This window comes from Ranitomeya imitator, chromosome 2 (assembly GCF_032444005.1).
Source record: "Ranitomeya imitator isolate aRanImi1 chromosome 2, aRanImi1.pri, whole genome shotgun sequence".
In the NCBI taxonomy this organism is placed as follows: domain Eukaryota; kingdom Metazoa; phylum Chordata; class Amphibia; order Anura; family Dendrobatidae; genus Ranitomeya; species Ranitomeya imitator.
In genome coordinates, this window is record NC_091283.1 from 332,098,418 (window position 1) to 332,114,301 (window position 15,884).

Here is a 15,884-nt window from a genome sequence, read left to right on the forward strand (position 1 = left end):
TATAAAATAGTTTTTATCGTATAAAAGCGGCAAAACATAAAAAAATTATATAAATGAGGTATCAATGTAATTGTCCTGACCGGAATAATAAAAGTGCTTTATCAATTTTACCAAACGTGGAACAGTATTAACGCCCCCCCCCCGAAAAAGAAACTCATGAATAGCTGGTTTTTGGTCATTCTGCCTCACAAAAATCGGAATAAAAAGCAATCAAAAAATGTCACGTGCCTGAAAATGGTACCAAAAAAAGTCAACTCGTCCCGCAAAAAACGAGCCCTCACATGACTCTGTGGACCAAAAAATGGAAAAATGATAGCTATTTTTTGCAATAAAAAGTGTCTTTTAGTGTGTGACAGCTGCCAATCATAAAAATCCGCTAAAAAAACAGCTATAAAAGTAAATCAAACCCCCCTTCATCACCCCCTTAGTTAGGGAAAAATAATAAAATTAAAAAAATGTATCTATTTCCATTTTCCCATTAGGGTTAAGGCTGGGGCTAAAGTTAGGGTTGGGGCTAAAGTAAGGGTTGGGTTATAGTTAGGGCTAGGGCTAAAGTTAGGGTTAGGGTTGGGGCTAAAATTAGGGTTTGGATAACATTTACGGTTGGGATTAGGGTTAGTGGTGTGGTTAGGGTTATGGTTGGGATTATGGTTAGAGGTGTGTTGGAGTTAGGGGTGTGGTTAGGGTTGGGATTAGGGTTAGGGGTGTGTTGGGGTTAGGATTAGGGACATGTTCGGGTTAGGGGTGTGGTTAGGGTTATAGTTGGGGTGCAATTTCTCCTGTTACCCTTGGAAAAATACAAAACTGGGGGCTAAAATATAATTTTTGTGGAAAAAAAAAGAAAAAAAGAATTTTATTTTCACGGCTCTGCGTTTTAAACTGTAGTGAAACACTTGGAGGTTCAAAGTTCTCACAACACATCTAGATAAGTTCCTTAGGGGGTCTTCTTTCCAAAATGGTGTCACTTGTGGGGGGTTTCACTGTTTAGGCACATCAGGGGCTCTCCAAACGAGACATGGTATCTCAATTCAAGTCAATTTTACATTGAAAAGTCAAACGGGGCTCCTTCTCTTCCGAGCTCTGCCATGTGCCCAAACAGTGGTTTACCCCCACATATGGGGTATCAACGTACTCAGGACAAATTGCACAACAACTTATGGGGTCCAATTTCCTCTGGTACCCTTAGGAAAATAAAAAATTGGGGGCGAAAAATCATTTTTGTGAAAAAATATGATTTTTTATTTTTACGGCTCTACATTATAAACTTCTGTGAAGCACTTGGTGGGTCAAAATGCTCACCACACATCTGGATAAGTTCCTTAGGGGATCTACTTTCCAAAATGGTGTCACTTGTGGGGGGTTTCAATGTTTAGGCACATCAGAGGCTCTCCAAACACAACATGGCGTCCCATTTCAATTCCTGTCAATTTTGTATTGAAAAGTCAAACGGGGCTCCTTCCCTTCCGAGCTCTGCCATGCGCCCAAACAGTGGTTTAGCCCCACATATGGGGTATCGGCATACTTAGGACAAATTGTACAACAACTTTTGGGGTCCAATTTCTTCTGTTACCCTTGGTAAAATAAATTGTGCTGATGTAAAGTAGACATGTGACTTATTAAGTATTTTGTGTAACATATCTCTGTGATTTAAGGGCATAAAAATTCAAAGTTCGAAAATTGTGAAATGTTCAAAATTTTCTCCAAATTTCCGTTTTTTTTTCACAAATAAACGCAGGTAATATCAAAGAAATTTTACCACTATCATGAAGTACTCAATATGTCATGAGAAAACAATGTTAGAATCATCAAGATCCATTGAAGCGTTCCAGAGTTATAACCTTATAAAGGGACAGTGGTCAGAATTGTAAAAATTGGCCCGGTCATTAACGTGCAAACCACCCTTGGGGGTTAAGGAGTTAAAGCATCTGGGCACCTGATCTCTATTAGGGCTGTCTCTTCTGCGATATTCTGTGCATAAAAGGCATCCTACCCTTAAAGGGAACCTGTCACCTGAATTTGGCGGGACTGGTTTTGGGTCATATGGGCGGAGTTTTTGGGTGTTTGATTCACCCTTTCCTTACCCACTGGGTGCATGCTGGCTGCAATATTGGATTGAAGTTCATTCTCTGTCCTCCATAGTACATGCCTGCGCAAAGCAATCTTGCCTTGCGCAGGCGTGTACTATGGAGGACGGAGAATGAACTTCAATCCAATATTGCAGCCAGCATGCAGCCAGCGGGTAAGGAAAGGGTGAATCAAACACCCGAAAACTCCGCCCATATGACCCAAAACCAGTCCCGCCAAATTCAGGTGACAGAGTCCCTTTAAGGGAGGTGCCTCGGCAATGTGTTCATTCTTTAGGATCGTGGCGCCCTGCTCAGGCCATAGTCTGTTGCTTGCTTCATACTAACACCTCTGTCTCCTCAGGATCCTCTGCTAGCAGTTCCCTATCCTGGATCTATTTGGACACTCCAGTTTCCTCCAGGCTGACCAAGCCTCTCCTCACGGAACCATCCAGATATCGCTTCCAGCTGGATAAGCCTTTCCGGGATTACACAAAGCTTCCAGAATTCTCCCCACTGATGGAGCCAGTATTCCACTGTCTTGTTTATACAGTCTGTACTAATCACCCCTCTGGTCCGGGTATCGCGACATGTAGGCCACCTGATGTAGCAACGGGGGAATCCCTGTATAGAGGTATACCTTGCCTCAGCGCCGGCGTCACCACCCGGCGTACCCGGGCAAGTGTCGGGGCCCTGGCGAGACGGGGGGGCCCATTCAGGGCCAAAATTAGGGGCAGGCAGCTGCCAGTGCCTTGGGCCCCCGCTCCCCCAGGGGCCCTCAGCTAGCGGCACATCACGCAGCTGCTATGGGGCCCCTGTGAGGTGGGGGGGGCCCGCCTGTTGCAAGCGCCAACTCCCCCACCGCCGCTTTGAACTTTACCGGCGTCTGCCTCTCCCTCTCCCATCATTCCCCACTCTGTCTCTGACACTGCGGGTGTGCGATGACATCATCGCGCACTCGCTGTGTGTCAGGCAGTGCAGCGGCAGCCTCCGAGACCGGAGCAGGGAGGGAGCAGCGCGGCGCGGGAACGTTGAGAGGTGAGGAGTGTTTTTTTGTAACTATAACTGAGTACTGGACTATGGGGCCATTCTTGGGGGGAGGGGAGCTGTGCTGTATACTACATGTCTGTGCTGTATACTACATGTCTGTGCTGTATACTATGTTGTGAATTCTGCTCTTGGGCTCCCTCCAGTGGTTATGAGTGGTAGTGCTGCTGTCTTTGGATCGCAGCCTTTATCAGGTGTGTTCACTTATTGCAATTTGGACTGGGCTATTTAGTCTTGCTTTATCCTTTAGTCAGTGCCAGTTGTCCATTGTTTTTGGAGGATTCACATCCCTGACTGGTCTCTCCTGTTTTGCTGTTCTTTTCTACAAAGATAAGTTCTGGCTTTGTTTTTGCTGTCCACATGCTGTGGACCTTATAGTTCTGTGCATTTTCATGTTTTGTCTTGTCCAGCTTTGTCTGTGTAAGGATTTTTTGCAGCCAAGCTGTATCTCTGGAGATGCAGATATACCCTCCATGTCTTTAGTCAGATGTGGAGATTTGTATTTTCTGTGGTGGATATTTTCTAGTGTTTTAATACTGACCGCATAGTACTCTGTCCTATTCTTTCTTTTTAGCTAGAAAGGCCTCCTTTGCTAAATCCTGATTTCAGTCTGCGTATGTCATTTCCCTCTCCTCTCACAGTCAATATTTGTGGGGGGCTGTCTATCCTTTGGGGATTTTCTCTGAGGCAAGATAGTTTTCCCATTTCTATCTTTAGGGGAAGTTAGTCCTTAGGCTGTGTCGAGGTGTCTAGGGAGTGTTAGGTACATCCCACGGCCACTTCTAGTTGCGGTGCTAAGTTCAGGGTCTGCGGTCAGTACAGGTACCACCTTCTCCAGAGTACGTCTCATGCTGCTCCTAGGCCACCTGATCATAACAATACTACATTTCTGTGCAATATACTACATGGCTGTTCTATAAACTACGTGGGCCGTGTTATATACTATGTGGCTGTGCTATATACTATATGGGCTGTTATATGCTACGTGGGCTGTGCTATATACTACATGCCTGTTCTATATACTACGTGGGCTGTGTTATATAATATGTGGCTGTGCTATATACTATATGGGCTGTTACATGCTACGTGGGCTGTGTAATATACTACATGGCTGTGTTATATGCTACGTGGGCTGTTATATACTACATGGCTGTGTAATATGCTACGTGGCTGTGTTATATGCAATCATGAATCGTGGTATGTGTTAAAGGGGGGCCCACTGAGACTCTTTTGCCCGGGGCCCTCAAAGACCTGGAGCCGGCCCTGCATTGCCTGCTGCTCCACTACATGGTTCAGTGTCTTGGTCCAGAGGGTTGTCCTCTCAGGCATCTCTCCCTTTTGTTAGAGCTTCCTATAAATAAATATCTTTGACTTTTGGAAGCGCATTCTCATGTCTCTTGTGTATACACTGCTCCATCAGTGGTCTAGTGAGTCCACTATCCATCCTCAAGTCATGACGGGGTAACACCATCTTTCATAGTTGGGTCGTTTGTATCTATCAGCGGAACAAAACCATTGTGATTCTTGTAACACAAAACCCCCTAAATCTATATATATAATTGCCTAAGGGTTTTTCCGTCTGTCTGTCTTTCTGTCTGTCTGTCCTGGAAATCCTGGCAGCCTCGACCAATCAGAGACGGGCACGGTATCGATTTAGAAATCCCGCGCCTCTGATTGGTCGAGGCCGCCAGGCCTCGACCAATCAGCGACGGGCACAGTGACGATGTCATAAAGGACGTAGACATCCCGCGTCTCTGATTGGTCGAGGCCGCCAGGCCTTGACCAATCAGCAACAGGCACAGTATCGACATAGATGTCATAATGGTTGCCATGGCGACGATGATGTCATAAAGGACGTAGACATCCCGCGTCTGATTGGTCGAGGCCGCCAGGCCTTGACCAATCAGCAACGGGCACAGTATCGACGTAGATGTCATAATGGTTGCCATGGCGACGAAGATGTCATAACGGTTGCCTCGACCAATCAGCGACGGGCACAGTCTGCCGCGAATTCTGGAATCATCATTGTCCATATACTACGGGGACATGCATATTCTAGAATACCCGATGCGTTAGAATCAGGCCACAATCTAGTATTTTATAACACCCCCATAATCTGTGACTCTTCAGGGTAAATCGCTCTCTCACCATTGGATTAGAGCTGATACTATGAAGCTAAAGTGACTAAACAGACTTTCTGTCACCTCCATAAAGGGGCACTTTACTGTGTTTGTCAGAACTGTCCGAGGATTATTAGAGGTGATAGTTTCCCCCAATTAGAAGGGACACCTGTGGATATTTGGGTCTTTACCTGCTACAGTTCTGGTGTAGAGCCTCCACCCGCAGAGCCGCACTCCATATAGAGAATAATGGAGCCTCCAGCACCGACCTCCACCCGCAGTTCCGCACTCCTCATATATGGCCACACAGGACCTGTGATGAGGTCACAGGAGGGGAGGAGTCAGAGGTCACATGATCAGGGGCCTCAGTGTATGCAGGACTCTGCTGTGCTGGTTGTTATGGTGTTGGATGTTTGGGGTCAGGAGGGGTTTACAGTGTGGATGTAGCTGAGCTGCATGTGGACAAGGTGTACGGAGCAGAGCCGTGTGTGTACGAGGTGTACGGAGCAGAGCCGTGTGTGTACGAGGTGTACGGAGCAGAGCCGTGTGTGTACGAGGTGTACGGAGTTGAGCCGTGTGTGTATGAGGTGTACAGAGCGGAGCCGCGTGTGTACGAGGTGCAGGGCCGGCTCCAGGTTTTCGAGGGCCCCGGGCGAAAGAGTCTCAGTGGGCCCCCCCCCTTTAACACATACCCCGATTTATGATGCCCAGATACGGCAGAGAAATGTATAGTACAATGCCAGATTTCACTTCTTACATGAGTGACAGCTATTGTAGATTCTGCAGTGTATATATACAGGAGGAAAGGTGCTGTGCAGTATATATACAGGAGAGGTGCTGTGCAATGTATATATACAGGAGGAAAGGTGCTGTGCAGTGTATATATACAGGAGAGGTGCTGTGCAGTGTATATATACAGGAGGAAAGGTGCTGTGCAGTGTATATATACAGGAGAGGTGCTTTTCTGTTTTGAGTTTTTCTATGAAACAAAGACTTTTCTACATAAACAACTTTGTTTGGTTTTGCGGCCCCAACAGATCTGTGCTACAAAGTAACAGGCGGCTCGGGCATTAATGAGGGACCTGATGCTGAATCCTTTCCACAAACCCTAATGACCCAATTAGTGCCCCGTCATTAGAAGCTCATTAAACGCCTCCCTGTCCCGGGCAGTCATGTACAGTATGGGGGGATCCTGCAGCCCACCCCCTGACTGCTCCATTCCATACACTGCCCTCTGTCGCGCTCACTATTATCCTGTGCATTTCTCTGTCATCGTTACCCCATGTTACACTTGTCACCCCCCACTACAGAGTAGCAGGGCAACCAATGTCACCCCCTCCCGGACCCTAATGGCAGCAGGAAATGTCTGCTCCTCTATTGGGTTGGAACCCGATTTAATCAAGGAATAATGTGGATTTGTTGCCGGTGGCTGCAGGGGAAGGGTTAAGTGATGCCATGTCCTTGGTGGGAGCAGTGGCAGCTGCTGGGACCTGGACAGACACAACCAATGTTGCTGTGACTGCACAGTGTGACCTAGAGGAGAGAAGCTGAGACTCCGGAGCAGAAATCACCCACATGCCAGCACTGGGCAGAGTCCCTCCAGTCTCCAGCCTGGGGCCACGGGGCCCCAATGTACAGCCCACAGCTCAGTTTTATCCATGGCAGCAGCTCCCCTTCCTCCTGGCATCTGGTTAACCCCATTTATGCGGGTCGGATTGTTATCTTTAAGGTTCAGCAATAACCTTCATACAGATGGGAAGGGGTTAAGCTTCTTCCTACCCCACTGGTGCAGGTTTGGTGCAGCATGCATGTATTCTGGGTGAGCTGGGTGGCTACAGGCTGCACCCCACCAGCTGCTCCTCCAGACATCACCCACATTTTTAGGCAGCGGAGACAGACAGACAGCAGACTGAGCCACAACTGCAACCACTGCTGGATACCATAACACTCACTCAGGGCAGCACTGGTAGGACGGAGCTCCTCGGAATCTGCCTGATAAGTTCAGCTCAGCACTGCAGCCACCCAGGGGGGAGAGCAGAGAACGTGCTGTCTCCGCCCACAAACAGTCACACTGGCTGCCTTCTCTTAACCCCTATGTGTGCCTGCCTGGCTGCACTGACTGAGTGAGAAGATGCTTGTGTCAGAGCTGGCACATAGGGGTTAAGAGAACGCAGCCAGCAGTGACATTGTGGGGGGAGAGAGCATGTTATCTCCTGCTCTGCTCTCCGTGGGCCCCCCCTCTCCCCAGGGCCCCGGCATTTGCCCGCTGTGCCGGGTGCTGACGCCGGCCCGAGGTGTACGGAGTGGAGTCGTGTGTGTACGAGGTGTATGTAGCGGAGCCGCGTACGGAGCAGTGTGTGTACGGAGTAAAGCTGTGTGTACGGAGCAGAGCCATGCGTTTGTACGGAGTGGCTATGGCATTACCGTGTATGGCAGGCAATTCCTGCATGGTTATTGGCTGTCTAACAGCTGTGAAACATGCGGGGTGAAGACTCAATTGAAGGGGGAGACTGGGATGAAGGCGCCGTGGTAACAGGGGGCTGTGACGTTGCTGTTGAGTTTTATATACAGTACAGAGCAAAAGTTTGGACACACCTCATTTAAAGGGAACCTGTCACCCCCCCCCCAGGCATTTTTAACTAAAAGAGCCACCTTGTGCAGCACTAATGCTGCATTTTGTCAAGGTGGCTCTTTTAGTTTTGTTTAGTCCTACTGAATAGACTGTTAGAATTTGTATTATGGCAAGAAAAATGCAGCTAAGTAAAGAAAAACGAGTGGCCATCATTACTTTAAGAAATGAAGGTCAGTCAGTCCAAAAAATTGGGAAAACTTTGAAAGTGTCCCCAAGTGCAGTGGCAAAAACCATCAAGCACTACAAAGAAACTGGCTTACATGAGGACCGCCCCAGGAAAGGAAGACCAAGAGTCACCTCTGCTTCTGATGATAAGTTTAGGTCAGATTAGAGACTATGTCATTGCCACACAGAGTTCTAGCAGCAGACACATCTCTACAACAACTGTTAAGAGGAGACTTTGAGCAGCAGGCCTTCATGGTAAAATAGCAGCTAGGAAACCACTGCTAAGGACAGGCAACAAGCAGAAGAGACTTGTTTGGGCTAAAGAACACAAGGAATGGACATTAGACCAGTGGAAATCTGCTTTGGTCTGATGAGTCCAAATTTGAGATCTTTGGTTCCAACCACCGTGTCTTTGTGCAACGCAGAAAAGGTGAACGGATGGACTCTACATGCCTGGTATCCACCATGAAGCATGGAGGAGGAGGTGTGATGGTGTGGGGGTGCTTTGCTGGTGACACTGTTGGGGATTTATTCATAATTAAAGGCATACTGAGCCAGCCACAAAAGACCAAAGTAATATTTCCTTTCTTGATTTAAACTTATACAGTATAGTTAATGAACCTATAGCTAGCAAGACCTATGTAAAGCCCATTAGTGGAAATACTATTCTCCATGCGACCAGTAGCCACCCAGCCCACACAATAAAATCCATACCTGTGGGGGAGTTTACTAGGTTAAAACGAAATTGCAGTAGGGATGAGGATAAACTAAAAGAATTCAGTGAACTTAAAAAAAGGTAAAAGCCCGCAAATACCCCAATTGGTCGATTAATAGGGCCAAAAATATAGTGGACAAAAAACGCAGAGAAGATCTTTTGGTAAATAGTGCTACGAGTGGATCTAACAAAAAAAGATTAAGTGATAAACCTCATGTATGTTTACAGTTCAGTTCTCAGTTTAACCATATCAAAAAAATTATTAATCACAGATTACCTATTTTATATGAAGACCATACACTTATGAATTTTGTGAAAGATGGGGTTAATGTGGTGGCGAGAAGGGCTCGAACTATCGGGGACTTAGTAGCTCCGAATTCTTTCCTGACTAAACCAGGATCCAAAACCTGGCTTGAGTGCAAGGGTTTCTTTAGATGCGGCACTGCGGCTTGCAGTACCTGTGCACATTCATGTGTAGGCAATACCTTTCAAAATACTGAAAAAACTAAAAGTTACAAAATTAATAGTTTCATAAACTGTCACAATAAAAATGTGATCTACAAAATAGACTGTTTAATTTGCCAAATTTCATATATAGGGTGCACATCAAGAAAGTTAAAAACACGCGTCTCCGAACATCTTAGGGACGCTAAGAATTACAACATAATTAATAGGAACATCTCAATGGTATCCACATTTTGGTATGACACACAATGGAGACACCGCATCTCTCAGAGTACATGGCATAGAGAGAGTTTTTCCTCAAAGCCGCGGGGGTGACATAAAAAGACGCCTACTTACTAGGGAGGCATTTTGGATGTATAGTCTGAATACTCGCTTCCCCGCGGGTATGAATAAAAGAAACGAAATACTTTACCATTATTGCTAATTAGGGCAATAGGTAGGTTTGACAATTTTATATGTTGCATTTGCATTAATGTATGCGTTATTTTATATTTATTCTTATGTGTACTATTTGTAGATTGTCTTTATTGCACTTTCAGGACCTGTGTATTTAGTTATGTGACGGATGAAGCGCTTGTGATAGGTTCTTGGGTGCTATATATATAGCTACCATTTCTGAGATTACTGAGGCATGAGTAAGACCCGTAGTGGTCGAAACACGTAGCCGTTATCTGTGCAATCACTTATCCTGTCTGCCATCTGTAAGGATTATCCTGTTTTTATTACGTTGGATTAATAAAGAAGAAGTTTTTACCATTTATCTGGAGCTGGAGTATGTACATGGTTGGATCTGATACTGAGCCAGCATGGCTACCACAGCATCTTACAGAGGCATGCTATTACATCCGGTTTGCGTTTAGTTGGACCATCATTTATTTTTCAACAGGACAATGACCCCAAACACACCTCCAGGCTGTGTAAGGGCTATTTGACCAAGAAGGAGAGTGATGGGGTGCTACGCCAGATGACCTGGCCTCCACAGTCACCAGACCTGAACCCAATCAAGATGGTTTGGGGTGAGTTCGACAGCAGAGTGAAGGCAAAAGGGCCAACAAGTGCTAAGCATCTCTGGGAACTCCTTTAAGATCATTGGAAAACCATTCCCGGTGACTACCTCTTGAAGCTCATCAAGAGAATGCCAAGAGTGTGCAAAGAAATCATCAAAGCAAAAGGTGGCTACTTTGAAGAACCTAGAATATAAGGCTGCCGTCACACTATCAGTATTTGGTCAGTATTTTACATCAGTATCTGTAAGCCAAAACCAGGAGTGGAACAATTAGAGGAAAAGTATAATAGAAACATATGCACCACTTCTGCAGTTATCACCCACTCCTGGCTTTGGCTTACAAATACTGATGTAAAATACTGACCAAATACTGCTAGTATGACGGCAGCCTAAACATAATTTCAGTAGTTTCACACTTTTTTGTTAAATATATAATTCCACATGTGTTGATTCATAGTTTTGATGTCTTCAGTGTGAATGTACAATTTTCATAGTCATGAAAATACAGAAAAATTTTTAAATGAGAAGGTGTGTCCAAACTTTTGGTCTGTATTGTAAATATGTGCCGTTGGGAGTGTAGTGTCTACAGATTTCATATATATATATATATATATATATATATATATATATATATATATATATATATATATATATATATATACACACCAATGTTCATACAGAAAAAGAACAAACATTTCCATACAGGCATTATTTGTTGGTGATGATGTGATATCCACAAATATTTGCCTATGGCTAATTATTACATAATTTAAACAAAACCAATATAATCATACAGAAAAAAAGATAAGGAAGTTGTTATTTAAAAAGGAATAAACTCAGCTTACGATGCTGATAGATAAAAATTCATAGTTAATAATAAATACAGTACATAAAAAGTTGAGATGGGTGGACCCCTGGATGTTCACATCTGGCAAGTTTGGCTGAACAGTTAAAGGAAGTTCCGGTTTGGGTATGAGAACAGAACCCTGACCCCTTTCACTTGAATGGGGGCCCCGAACATCCAGTGTTAATGACAGTATGCATGACAGCGTGGCAAACACTGCTTCTGATTTTACCTCCGGTCAGATGAGAGAATGAGCCCACAGTTATAAAAAGTTTACCTCTGGTCACTGGCATTGGCTGATGGGACTACTATTCCAATCAGCTTACACCTGCTGTCGCTAACAGCGAGAACAGGCAGTGGCTGATGAGAGTATTCAGCAGCCAGTACCTACACTCTAAAGAAATAATAATTTAATAAAATGGTGTGAGATTCCCTGTATTTTTGGTAACCAGCCAGGCAAAACCGGCAGCTGGGAGCTGCAACCCTCAGCTGTCAATGTTAGCAAGGCTGGTTATCAGGAATAGAGGTGTCCCCACGCTGTTTTTTTTATTTAAATAAATAATGTAAAAAAAATTTGGTGGGATCACCTCCATTTTTGACAACCAAGATAAAGCAGACAGCTGGGGGCTGATATTCTCAGACTAGTAAGGGGCCATGGATATTGCCCCCCCCCCAGCCTAAAATTAACAGTGCGCAACTGCCCAAAAAAGGTGCATCTATTAGATGCACCAATTCTGACTCTTTGCCCAGCTCTTCGCACTTGCCTGTGGCGTTGACAAGTGGAGTTCATGTCACCTTTGTAATGTCCAGGTGACATCAAGCCCACGGCTTAGTAAAGGAGAGGCTTCTGAATAAACGCACAGCAAGTATAAAGTATTTTATTTGAAATAAACACACATTTTTTCCATTTTTATTTAAAAATAACAAACACCATTACACTCAAATAACACCCATTCCATTGAAGCCATCCTCTCCTGTAAAAAAAACATAAAACAAAAATACTCACCCAATGCCAAATTCCACTCTAGCCAACGTCTCCTGTAAAAAAATAAATAAAAAACAACAATATCCCTCACCTGTCCGACTTTCTCTCCCACTCCATAATCCGCGTCTGGGGATAAACACTTTTCAACCTGGACAGTGCCAAGATGCAACCGTCTAGGCTGAGAACCACTGAGGAATGAGCTGCTGCGAGCGCAGCATCAGTGACTAGCAGTGGCATCATTGAGGTTACCACAGGTCTCTGAGGCTGCGTTCCCAACCATGCCAATGTAGTACAGTGACCTTGGTGAGATCACCACTCACACAGTCTCACGGTACAGCGGTGAGTTCACAGGAAGAAATTTCTCATTGTGAACTCACCGCTGCACAGTGAGACTTTTTCTCGTTGTGCTAGCAGTGATCACCATAGTTCGTGGGCCCGCTTGCTGCAGTTCATTCTTCCTTGCTTCTCAGCATTAACGGTCGCATGATGCCACCGTTCATGCTGAAGAGCATGTCGTACAGATGGATTACGGCGTGGGACACTATGGATTCCAGCTGTCCATCAAGCCACCCCCCATCCATCCCTCATACATCCATCCCTCATTTATCCATCCTCACCCCTCATCCATCCCTCATCCCAAGGGTGGGGAACCTCAGGCCCCAGGGCCATTTACGTACCTCGATGACCTTTTATCAGGCCCCCCGAGCAGATTCTCAGGGACCGCATTCTTGGTCAGGGTTTTTTATTAAAACCAGCTCATTAATTTCCTCTTGCTCTTTTAGCACACACATGCAGTGTTCACTACTGAACACTGAAGGGCATGCAATGAAAGGTTACGTCCTGAAACCAGTGACACATTCATGATGCACTTTGTGGGCGGAGTTTGTATGACCCCTGAAAGATGGTATAAATATCCAAATGGCCCTTTCCAGAAAAAAAAAGATTCTTCACCCCTGCCTCATCCATTCATCCCTCATGCATCTATCACTCATTCATCCATCCATTATCCTTCATCCATCCATCCCTGCATCCATGCATCCCTCGTCCACTCATCCATCTATCCATCCCTCATCCATCCAGCTATAGCCATCCCTCCATCCCACGCAGCCTCGGTGAAAGGCAGTAACCTTGATGATGTCACGACTAGTCATTGATGCTGCTCATTCTCCCATTTGTTCTCAGCCTGGATGGTCGTATCTTGGCACCATCCAGGTTGAAAATTGCTTTATGGTGACTGGTCATGTGATTAATGGGCAGTATGTATCACAGAGGTGGGTGGCCCTGTGATGGAAGCCTGGGCTTGTTTTGCTCAGCAGATTTACTGCTGAGGAAGACTATACATTGGGAAGGCTTCTAGGTGACTTGGGGAGATGGGTGGTTCCAGTCACCTACATACACCACCCCCAGGGGGTGTGTCTCAAGACCCAAGATGGAGGCTGTGTTTGTGCGCAGCGGCAGCGCTGGCTAGTCTGAGCCAGAGTGAGGCCTGTGATATACCTCCATAGAGGACACCTCTGAGGAAAATAGGTATTCGGGAACCTGGGCGGTCGTCGCAGACCGTAAACGGACACTACGCCGTATTAGGCACGAGGTGCTGTATGTCACCAAATTCATGAAGAAAGGTTTATGCTGTGTAAATAAACCGAATGGACTTTTTAACCCTGAGTATCCCGGTATATTCCTCAATAACCAGCCAAGTGAGTACTCCCCGTCCACAGATAATGGAGACCTGTCACAACTCAGACATGGATTACGACGTGTGACAGGATGATGGACAAGTGAGGGATAGGGTTCAATGGAATGGGTGTTATGTGAGAGTAAGTGTGTTTGTTATTTTTAAATAAAAATGGAAAAGTGTGTTTTGTTTTTATTTCAAATAAAATACTTCATTCTGGCTGTGTATTTACCAGATAACTATAGGATTAGTAGTGGATAGGTGCCTTATAGTCGCCTCTCCATTACTAATCCGTGGACTTGATGTCACCAGACAATACAAAGGTGACATCAACCCCACAAATATGAATCCCACTTGCCACCGCTACAGGCTAAGTGGGAAGAGCCGGGCAAAGTGCCAGAATTAGCACATCTAATAGATGTGCCTTTTCTGGGCAGCTGCGGGCTGCTATTTTCAGGGGGGGGGGGGGCAATATCCTTGGCTCCTTACCAGACTGAGAATAGCAGCTCCCAGATGTCAGCTTTAGGTTGGCTGGTTGTCAGAAATGGAGAGGACCCAAAGCTGCTTTTTTTTAAATGATTTATTTAAATAATTTAAAAAAGCAGCGTAGGAACTCCTCTATTCTTGGTAACCAACCTTGCTAAAGCTGACAGCTGAGGGTTGCAGTGCCCAGAGGTCAGTTTTGCCTGGCTGGTTATCAAACGTAGAGTGGAACCCATGCCGTTATTTTTTAATATTATTTATTTAGAGCACAGGCGCTGGCTGATTAATACTTCCTCTTGCTGTTATTAGTGGCAGCAGGTGTACGCTGATGGGAGCAGTACTCCCATTAGCTGATGTCAGTGACCGGAGGAGGTAAGCTTTTTACCTTCAATCACAGCTGTGGACTCACGCTTTAATTTGCCAGCATGGGAAAAGAGGCTGTCTGACCGGTGGTAATGATTGTCACGTGCATAACAGCGCGACAAACACACGGTGTTAAGGAGGCTGAACCCAAGCAATAACACAGACTGGTGAATTCCGTGTTCAGCGTCCGTGCCTGAACAGTAGGCTCACCTACCATTACCATTCTAGGACGCTGCCTTTTTTGGATATCAGTTTACAGGTTCAGGAGGATGGGTCATAAAGACGTTTATCGTAAAAATGCATCTGTGAATTCACTCCTCCATGTTTCTTCCTCCCATACGCATTCTACAATTGGAGCTATTCCAATTGGGCAATTCCTACGTATGAGAAGGATCTGTACGTCAGATGAGGCTTTCGAGAGGCAGGCAGTGGACCTTGGGGAGAGGTTTCGGCCCGAGAATATAGCAATAGGAGCATTAAACGTGGCTATTCCCTGGCCAGAAACTCGAGGAGAAATGATTTACTTATCCCTCATAAGTCTGAGAAATCTAATGATTTAGAAATAAGGTTTATTTCTACATACAACCACCAATGGGAGACCATGTGTAGGATTACGCAGAGACACTGGTCGGTCTTGAAAACAGAGCCCACTCTATCTAAGCATTTATCAGATCTACACATGATGACTGCACGTAGAAGTAGAAACCTGAGGGACATTTTGGTAAGGAGTCACTACGTGACTCAAACACCTGATGTCTTTCAGGCAGGGAAACGCAAATGGGGTGTTTACCCCTGTGGTGATTGCATGGCGTGCCGGAATCACGTACGTGCGATGTCGTTCTCCTCTGCTGATGGCTGCAAAGAATATAAGATCACTTATTATATCTCGTGTTGTACAACCTTTGTGATTTATTACGCCACCTGCACATGTAAGTTAATATATGTTGGCCTCACTTCTCGGGAACTCCGGGTACGGACCCGTGAACATGTTGAGGGACATTATGGCAGCCAGCGAGGTGGATGACGTCCCAACCCTGAAGACGATTCCAAGGCACTTCAGACTACACCACAGGTGTAACCCCAAGGACTTCAAGGTTTTTGGAATTGATTGGGTATGTAGTTAAATTAGGGGGCAACATAAAATGCCTACTTGCGCAGACTGAATGTCGTTGGATCTCAATGTTAGGTTCTATGACACCGGCCGGTCTAAATGAGCAATTAAGTTTTGTTCCATTTCTGTGATTATACTGTTCTGATTTGGAATTTAACCGGTGTGTTGTTTGTCTATTTTTAGTACAGTTCTGTGTTTGATGGCTCACCT

At 45.4% G+C, this 15,884-nt stretch overlaps 1 protein-coding gene across 2 annotated transcripts in view; it reads right to left on the minus strand.

The window, feature by feature from the left end:
- The window catches only part of LOC138663586 (oocyte zinc finger protein XlCOF7.1-like), a 169,796-nt gene that overhangs the window by 7,856 nt on the left and 146,056 nt on the right, over positions 1 to 15,884 (minus strand). Inside the window, exon 1 of one of the 2 annotated variants that reach the window (XM_069749844.1) lies at positions 5,422 to 5,550. The exons of the other annotated variant lie outside the window; for it this stretch is intronic. The gene's annotated coding sequence lies outside the window, so the exon portion shown is untranslated. Of the gene's footprint in view, positions 1 to 5,421; positions 5,551 to 15,884 lie in introns of those variants that run through there. 2 annotated transcript variants of the gene reach the window in all.